Consider the following 10,388-nt stretch of genomic DNA (forward strand, 5'->3'; position numbering starts at 1 on the left):
TCTTGGACTAATGCAACCCTTTGATTTCTGCAGGTTTTCATGGCCATAACCACAGGCAGGATTTGGTCTCTACATCTTCCTCAATACATCCCAACTCTGACTTAATCTTTGTCCCTTCTCACCTTCAGTCCTGGCCTCCCCTATGACTCTTCACTGCTGGAGTTTGCTCTTTGGCTTGCATGGAGTCATTCATTTGGTGCTTTCTCCATCTCTCTGAATCCTTTTGACGTTGTATAAACTTCCTTTTCTCATGTAAGTGACTGCAGAAGGAATTCCAAGATCCTCCTTAGGAAGTGACTGTTACACAGATGCAATTTTGCTTTGGTACCAACCAGCAATACTGAGTGTCACATGGTATTTCATGGACAATTGTTGTCTAGGCATTCAATTTTTAGTTAAACTATTCTGTAGACTACCATCTTACCAAGGCTTATCACGCTCTGGTTTTGTTTTTCCTATCTTGTTTTGTCCTGATTCAGTCCCATACAACAAGAAAAGATGTGTCAAATGTTCTTGGCAGGGCAGACAAGCATAAGAATAACAGTGGATTCTGAAGTCAGTTTTTACTACTACTAATAAGGCTCTTTGATAGTTGAGTTCAACGATGTAGCAGAACCTACAGTGAATTACAGCCCAAGACAATGATAATGTTAAAAAAATGGGTTCCTCTAATGTTGAAGCACCAGCAGAACAAAGACGGGAAATCAAAGACAAAGAACAAAAATCAACTTAAAGTTGACTGACTGTGCAGTGAGGCAGACTTTTATAAAGACTTTTCTCGGATGCAGCTGTTCTGTGAGGGAAAATGACATAGATCAGCATCCATGCCTTAGGGGACAAAGCTGAATTGTTCAGTCCTCTTACATAGATGGTCTTATAACTTCTTTGTGATAAGAGCACAGGCAACAGCTTAACTAACATTAAAAACCATTTGGATGTTGCTAAATTACTAGGCAGTATGTGTTTAATGTGAATGACACACACAATGTCACTTCTGTTGAACTAGCCTGAACACATTATGTGGCGTTTATGCTGGTTATAGAGGACAGACAGCACTAACTTCATCAGAAACTCTTCTGGAGCACACCTATGCCCTGAACTAATATGAAGTATCAGGTTTGTTTGTTTCAGTTCAGTTTGTTGTCTCGTGGTTTTGACATTTTTGATCTAGTAGTAGATACTTCACAAGTAGATCAACTGTTTTGTAGAGCCAAAGCTTCAGAGGAAAGTTTTGGCCCCCTTGAAATTAATGAAAATTTAATCACTGAATTTGCTGGGGCCAGGATGTCATCTCCAATCTTCAGCAATTATATGTGTGGTTATGGATTATCAGTCTGTAGGGAAGCTGAAACTGGCTCTGCAGCTTTTCCTCAACTCATCCAGTATCTCCAATCCTGTGATACAGCTTCACAGAGGAATCTGCATGGGGTTTTTCCTAAGAAAAATCAAAGAGGAACTCCTGCAATGCAATAAAAGACTGAAAAAGCATACATTTCTTCAGCTAAAATAGCAGTGCTCTTTCACGTATAATGGGGTCACTGTTTCTCTGCTGAGTTTTTCATATCATTGATACTTACCAGCTGGGTTCCAATTTGATGATAAAATATCAGCACTTTAAAATCCTAGCAATGAGAGAGTTTCAAATCACAAAAATGTCAGTGCTGTCACTTAAAGAAACACTTTTGTTACTTTCCGTCACTGCTGCTACTTTTTCTTAATGATAGGAAATTTCAATTCAACTCTGAAGCTCTCTAGTAGTAAATTCCTCGAATCCAGTATTTTGCTATCCAGGGCCAATGCTTTCTCACATCACAGGAGATCTGTTGAGAGGAAGGTATCCTCGGGGTGAGGTGGGAGGACTGAGCCTGGATCCAGATAATCTAGGTTCCATTTCCAGGCTCTGAGATAGACTTTTTGTGCGAGACAGATACTTTTTCTGTCTCATGGTCTAGTCAACATACTAGCGAAAGATACTCAGATACTTCAGTGGTGAGTATCATGTAGACAGAGTTCTTGGGCATGTAATTTGTTCTGTCTCTGCTTCAGTTATTCATTCTGCAAATGAAAAGAGTAAGCATAATCCATTTAGACTGAGAGCTGCCTGAAAAACGGGCTGTGTCTTAGCCTATGTGTCAGCAGTGTCCAGGAAATATCACTGTGATCTGAATAGGAATCTATAGGCATTATTCTGTTAAATCATCCACCTCCAATGATAGTTTTGGATGTGTTTAAAAGGATTAGGGATTGGAAATAGTAATTTCTTGTTGGCTTTTTTATTATTATTTAAGGTAGACTTGCGATATCTTTTTTTTTCTGTTTGAGATGTGCTGCCTAAAATAGTACAAATATTGCAGTTGAATCTTATTTCCATTATTCTTTCTCAAGCTCTGGCCTTTAAGAAAGCAAGCAGAAATGATATCTATACAAGGAGGTGGCAAAGGTCTCGTGTAGTCTTCTGAAAACAGTCCTTTTTTGTTTGCATGGCATAGTAGTCAGAAAATGCATCAGGAAGGTATAGTGGATAAAAGAGAATGAATGACATGACTGAATGCGGGAGCCAGAAATAACCTTTTGACTGGGCTTGTTCACCTAGCCAGGAATTATCAATATAATGAAAGTGTGATTTTTTTTTTTTTTTTTTAAACCCTCTTTAAGCATAAAGATGTAGTCTGCCTGGACATATATTTATGTCAAAATACTTAATTTTGGTGTGGATGCATTAATAAAATGAAATGATCCAATATTAAAATCAGTATCCACACAGTCTTACATAATTTAACTGTATCAGTGTAGAAACTGATTTTTAGCATACTAATGAGCCCTGTCTGAGTTTATTGTCTACAGAGACTGCATAGTAAATAATACCATTACATAAAATTTGTTTCTTAGGATCCTAAATTCTCCACAATGTATATCTTCTTTTCACTGGACTACTTAGTCTCGTCTGAATTTCAGTCTTGCTCCTCACTCAGGTCAGGGCGAAGCGTGTTTCCACTGCTTTTTTGAAGGTTTAGAACAAATGAGGGGCTGCTACGAGGGGTTTAACTGGGGAGGCGTGAATACGGAGTACTGTTTCAGCTAAGGAAGAAGTGGCACTGCTAGGAAGCTTGCATTGTGATTAGGAGCTGGTCATCACGTTGGGAGGATGGAGCTGTGTACAGAAGAAAACTAGTCAGTTTAAATGACCTTTTCCCACCTTTTCTCTTCTACACAAGGAGGAAGACACAGGTGAGAACTTGTTTTATTAATGTGGTGTGAAGTTGGGAGCAGAGGAGAGAACAGGATAAAACAGATCAGATTTAGGCTTCACTGGTAGATCTAGAGCTGGCTCAGTTGCTGCCCATGAGGGAAAGGTTCCTGGCAGCTCCAGATCTCCCAAGAGACGTTTGCTGAGCTTCTGTGATGAGAAGGTTCGGAGCTAGTGTCAGTCTGGATGGTTCATTAGTTTAAATGTCTGGTTTTGGGAGGTATGTTCTCAAGCAAAGGCTTCTAAATATAAAATTGTCTAGTGAAGTTATCTTATGAATATTCACTTGTTGAATTTACATTTTGTTTTTCATCTCTGAGCTTCTAGAACAGAGCCTTACATAGAGGACAGCCCTCCCATCTGTCTGAATAAACTCTATGATAGAAAGATTTTGCAAAAACAGTACCTTGTTGTTTAGTAGGTACATATTCTCTAGAATGTACATAGTATGTCTCTAGTACGTACTATGTACTAATGTACATAGAGAAAATACATCTTTCAGAACACTTTGAAGACCCAGCCATTGTCACTTGCAAGCTCTAATAATCTAGGACTTGAGCAGAGTTTTGATCTCCTGTGGACCCTTGAATGTATTGACTGAAGTGGTGGAGGTGCAGGTGGAACTGATAATACAATTTTGCCTTGAGAGACTAAGGTTATTTGGGTAGCTGTTCTCTTGGGAGAGAGTAAACGCATTTGACACATGCTTGTGGGGCATCTGGAGTAGATGCTTTGGAACTACAGGGAGGACTTATCTATTAAAATGGAGGGTTGTCACTAGAGCTTGCAGAGATACCTGCTTTCTCTATCTAGATGTGCTCACCGTGGTTCATGACCTCTTCTGAGAGCATTAGCTGTTGCTGTCAGTCCTGTGCTTTCATACACTCTGCAATCATTCAAAAAAGAATGAAATACATAAATGAAGGTATGCATTCTTCACAAACCCCCTCACAATACTCTTGAATACTTGATTGCTTCTAGGCAGAGGGCTTTATTATACTGTTCTCATTTACTTTCTTTTTTCAGCTATGTATCGAGTTATTTCCTAATCTGGCTTCATATGGTGGCTAATAGAACAGAATTGATGCAATTGCTCCAAAAAAAAAGGCTTTTAGCCAGTAGATTCTAATTAAAGCAACCTTTTTTTTTTCAGAGGAGAAAAAAAAAATCCTTCAAAGGGCCCACTTTTTCAGAGGAGAAAAAAAAAAATCCTTCAAAGGGCCCACTTTCTTTGTATCAGATATGTATCTATATATGCAATAATTTGCCAGCCTGATGGAGACAGAAGTTGAAATATGCTTGGAGCAGTTATATTCAACCATATGTAAGTGCTGGCACTACCTGGAGCTTATTTCTCCCACAAGGTGATATTTCTACCGTGTAATCTTGCTGCTTCCTGCTGTAGGCAGTATTAGGGAGAATGTGTCAGAAAATTTGTCAAAATGGCTTTCTGTCAGAAGATTCCATTTTAGTTATGCCCATGGGAAAAAATGCATAGATTTAGTTGAAAATTCATAGTTCTTGGGTTTGACCAGCTTGAGTTTTAGGGGTGAGTCCATAAGCCCAACTGCAGAAGCACTTGCATTTACAAATCCTACCCTCAGGTTCTCCAGGGAGACGGAAGAAGCAGGCAAGATCAAAGAAACCATGTGCTTAGTTGCTCAAGCAGAGATGGAGGAGAGGAGCTTTTCCTGGTAGAGCTCTGCTTCCAGGAAAAAAAAAACCACCACAGCTATAAACATTATTATTAAAGCTAACCAATTGAATTTCACATGTGGTAGGTTCTCAGTGACCAAAAGCCATGGTACAGCCATGAAAACAGTGGGAAGGGGTCTAGGCTGTAGTTAAAGAGCTGTACTGCCATGATGTGACATGGGCTGCTCATTCAACTGGCTGGGTCTAATGTGGTGGTGGTGGAATTACCTTATCTCTAAACCTCATCTCCCTTCCAAATCCACCTGTATGTCAGACTGAGAAATCAGTGCTTAGGAGAACAAAGAGTCATCACAAATGCAGCTTCCACTCCAAGTGCCAGGAGCATTTTTTTTTTTTTTTAAACTTCCTTCTGTATTAGTGAATCTACTTAACAAGCCTTACTAAGGTAACTCATTGCCTGAGCCACAGCCATCCCCAGGAGGAGAGGGTGATGGAATGAATGAATTGCAGCTAATACTTACTAGCCTCAAGACTTGGTGAAAAGACATGGTGGATAAGTGTGCAGGAGGCTCAATACATGAGAATCTCTGATTTTCTTCCCTCTATAACTGTCCCAGTGCTTCAGAACAGCTCTTCATAATTACTTTCCCTTACTGTCCTAAAGACCAAACAGTCTCTTACTCCCCAGTTGGAGCATTTAGGCTCTCTATTCGTGGGGAACCATTCCCTATCACTCCCTACAGAGCCCAATAAGTTACATCCCTGCAAATCCTTCCTGTCCAACATTCCCTGTTTTTTTTTTAAAAAAATAAATAAATAAAAAAAAAATTCCTTTCTCTGTCTCTCCCTTTCCTCCTGGTCCCTTGCACCTGAGCTGGCTGTATCTGTGAAGCTCCGAAGCCTGTAAGTGATGCTGTTTGCCTCTGAGTCAGAGAGGCTTTTAAATCTGAGTGTAAAATGAGACTCCTACAGCAGTAAACAGAGCGATCATATACCTCCTTTGAAGTTACCATTTAAATAACCTCCAGGGCTTTACTAATGCGGGAAGCGAGCAAGAGGAAATAATTCCCTCCTTCTCCCCCCTCTTGCTCCCCTCTCCAAAGCAGGGAAAATGAAAATGAATTCCCTGGCAGAGGAGGGACACTGGTTTTCAGGGTATTGCAGAAGAGATGAACAGCTCTCGCTTGCAGCTTAGTTAATGAGTCAGCACATATTCATTCATGGACACAATTTATTAACCCATAAACACTGCAGATGATGGTGTTATCACTGTGATAAAGTAATTTTAATTTGCTGTATAATTTATAAGGTAGCTGCTGCATCAGAGGGAAGCCTGTGTCTGCTTATGTGTCCAGGTCCTGGCTTGGTGCTAGGGAGGGAAGAGAGGGTCAGGGAAACAAAAAGGAGGGGTTCTAGCAGGACTATGGGAGCTGACCTGGTTGCAGACCATTTTTTGCTGGTTCCCCATCCCTATGGGTTGTTCCTGGTGCTGCTAATTCATGAGAAGGTGGATGTGTGTTTTCAGGCCTCCGGCTCTACATCTGAATTGATGCTTGGATTCTTTCCTTAAGGCAGACAGACACATAGAAAGAGCACAAGTGAGTGTGCATGACATCTGACAGCACTGGAGGGGTGTTCAGTGATGTGCTGGAAAGGAGGTCATCCTGTGCTGAATGGGATACTGTAATGTTGGATGGCAGCATTATATGCTCTTGAGATTATAGTAGGGTCTTCTCTGTGGGCTGATGGCGTATGGCTACCAAATATGAGCATAGTGTAGCCTTCTGAGACATTTGTAGTTAGTGTGTGCTGCAATGATATAGTGGGACAGCTTTCCAGTGAGGCAGCAGGTTTACCCAGTACTGGAAGGAATGGGAACTGAGGAACCTGGAGAAGTAACACACTTGCCTGGATATTACTTGTTTGCCAGGTAGTTTAACTAGTCAATACCTAAATGAGTTCACTCCTTTAAGTGATTTATTAAATAGTAAGATTTATTCAAATAATTAAATAGACTTTACTAATGTAGCATATTAACTGGAGAATGCCCTAAAGACATCTTAGTGCAAGTCTGAAGCTTACCAAGCTGCCTGAGGTCAGTTTCTCCTGGGATCAAAGATGCAGTGCTCACGGATTCCTGTGCTTTCAGACTGCTCTTAATCAAGTGTTTGGGGCTTATCTTTCATAAGGAGAAATACGTGCTTGCCTGAACATGTTACTAGCCAGTCCTGGGCCTGACTGAAAATGTGGCGAGTTTCCAAGGCAATTATACCTTCGCTAATCATAATTTGCTCCTTAATCTAGGAGTATCTGTCTCGATGTCTCTGCTTATGTTAAGTTGCTGAACAATTTGATTAGGTGCTTTGAATAAACTGTGTAATTATGCCATAGATATTCCTGATGCATACATTATTTTCATTAGCTAAGTTATCGGCGTCCATTGTTGTAGTGCAATAACGCTTAGAGGCTGCTATTAGAACTGGAGCTCCGTTGTGCTGGGTATTTTACAGACATATAGTAAGTTGTAATCTCTGTCCTTGAGAGGTTATAGCTTTGCTGTACTGTTGTACAACAGCCCATTATAGCACCCTTATAGACATTAGTGCCCAAAATAGTTCCATGGGTTCCATAGTGGAAATGGCCTAGCAGACCTTTTAACGTGTGAAGGCAGCAGTGTTCCTGAATTCACCTTTGTCCATATTCTTCCAGTGTTATTAGTGCTGAGGCTTGTTAGACAGAATTTTAGGAAATGATAGTTTCAGGTGTGCTTGGAACCGGCCACTTCTTCTTTCTCAGTGGGTCCTTCTGAGGGTGGAGGATTAGAGCCAGGCCATTCTCTTTTATATCCGCAGCATGGGTTTCTGTTTTGTCAAATGCATTTTATTGCGAGCTGAATTCTTTCCCAGCTTTTTTGTACTTCGTCAGATTCCCTTGACCTTGTGCCAGTCAATGATGAATTGTACAAGTCCCCATCGAAAACACTGAGGAAGCCAGAGGAATGCCAACCTTACTGTGTAGTACATTAAGTCAAAATATTTTAAGCTTAAGACTGATGGGTATGATTCTTCTATTTCAATCTGCTCCTTCAGATTAAAAAGCTGCTAAAAGCTTCGGCTTGTCTTGATGCATCTGCTGCTTCATGACCAATGAACGGCATGTCCGGGACTGGAGGCTGTGGGTAGGAGGGATGGTATTTTGTGATAAATGTATCTGATGGTGGTTTATGTTCAGAAAGTTTTTTAAAAGCCTTCTACAGCAAATGATCAATCTGTTAGCGAGATTGCTGAAATAGCATCTAGCACTCCTTTGACTTTGAGGAATAAGTTAAGTCTAAAAAGACTATAGACCTCTAACATACGCAAAGTCACTTTTTGCTTACGCCTCTTTCTTGCCTTCCCCTCTGCTGTGCTGTTACTGTGTTAGATTGGCTATAACTGCAGAATATCATTCTGTAATATGTTATGTATCAGATTTCTCATTAATTCTGTAACACTTTTTACAGTTTTGTTTGCTATATGATTAAATGTGCAAAGCATTTATATGAAAAACTATAAAATAACAGATTATTGTTGTTTTTCACTTGCCCTGCATTCAGTTTTCAGTGTCAAAGGTTCAATGAGCCAGATTCTGTGTTGATGGGAATCAGTGGTGGTGGAGTTGATTGAATTTAATGGTATGAGAATATGAGGATTTCCTGAGTAAACTGGAAGGCTGGAAACATGCTAAAAGACATAGCTGGTAGAGCAAGCCTGTAAAACCTTTGAAATGATGAAAAGGCATAAATATCAGGCTGCTTCCTGTCAGACTACTGTGATCTGTCACAGCACAAGTGGTAGAAGGAGGAGAGATGCAGAGGCTACAAAAGGCAACTCATATTTCTGGAAATGGCTGGTGGGATTTAGAACTGGTTTTAGCTCACATGAAATTTTGGGACTGAGGCCAAGCAGTCTTTCTGGAATTTGAGGTTGACCCATGGCTAGGATTAAGGGCTTGAATTTGATTTAGTTTAAATTGGAGGCTGAAATTAGTTGACATCTACCGGTTGGTATTCTAGGAAATCAAAGGAAGCTTCATTGGCTGACGTGAAATTCAGTTTTCAAATACTGGTGAGAAATCAAATACATTTGAGCCATGTTCCAACAACAAAATGAGAACCCAAACTGGTGACCCTTAGGTCTGACCTCAATACCCTCATTTCTCCTGTGTTTTGGAACCGGGGGGGGGAGCAGAGAAGAGAAAAAGATGTCTGGTAAATAGAAATTCAGTTGGTTTAATATACAGACTATTTTGCTGCAGTCTAACTGGAGCCTCTTATTAAGAATCTGATGGCACTTCTAAACAGGGAGAGCTGCTCCCTTGGTGGGGGCAATCTCCAATCATATGCCAACATTGCTTTTGACATATTTATGACTCCAATAAAATCTCCCATCTGGTATATTTTAAAATAAAATTGAAAATTTATCACTTTCCTTTAGTTGGTTTGTCGTTCTCCCCAAGAGAAGATAGCCAGGCTGAGATTATTGCATCGGCAGCCTGTCAGCTGAGGTTAGGCTGAGGTGTGATTTAAATTTCAATACTTTCCACATTACAGCTATCTGGGGTGGGGAAATTACAAGGAGAAAAGCAGAGAGTCTGTTACTTTTATTCATTAGCCTCTCCTGATTTGCTTTGTTTTTCTTTTGGTTAGCTCTACTCACCACATAGGGCACCTGGGGAAAAAAGATATTCCCCATTTTTCTGGATTTCCACCACCTTTGCTTGGTCAGAGACACTTGGGAGGGGATGAAGCAGAACCTGAGTGTGTCTCCCCCTTCGCTCTACCATTAGGCAGGGCTGTGATAGCAGGAAGAGATCCCTCTCCGTATGAGGTACCATGCAAGTTTATAGCACTTATAGAGCCTGTCTTAAAGAGACTGTAATTTTTGGCAGAGCAGAGCTAAGGGAGCAGTGTTGATTCTGATATCCCTGATGAAGGACCAAGGGAGAGATGTGGGTGGCATTTCATGTCACTTAACTTGGACAGCTGTATCTAAGCAAATCTAGATTTCATCACAACAGAGAGAAATGGGCATTTCTGGAAGCAGGAGCAAACACGCTGCGGATGTGCCCGGCTGTTTCTAAGCCTTTATGACGAGTTTAGGTCAGGCACTTTTAAACAGTCTGCAATAGGTGAAATGAATCACCTTCCACTGGATTTCTTTGTGTGTCCATAGCTGAAGTGGGTCTGGAACTTGAAACAGCTGAAGCTGAGTCTAGTGCTCTAGCTGCAGGCCAGAATCTGGCCCCCAGTAGATCACTGGGATTTCACACTTAGCCTGTAGTGGACGGAAACTGTGGAATGGGGGTGACATGTCAATGAGGTGCTTCCTTGCAAAATTGTATGCAAATCTTTCTGAAGTGGAAGACTGTCTCTAGGCCTTATGGGGCCCAGGCATGCAGCAGTGTATTCTGCTTCATGTTTTTGATTAATACTGGAGTCACGCCT

Source organism: Aptenodytes forsteri, unplaced genomic scaffold, assembly GCF_000699145.1.
Source record: "Aptenodytes forsteri isolate BGI_AS27 unplaced genomic scaffold, ASM69914v1 Scaffold258, whole genome shotgun sequence".
NCBI lineage: Eukaryota > Metazoa > Chordata > Aves > Sphenisciformes > Spheniscidae > Aptenodytes > Aptenodytes forsteri.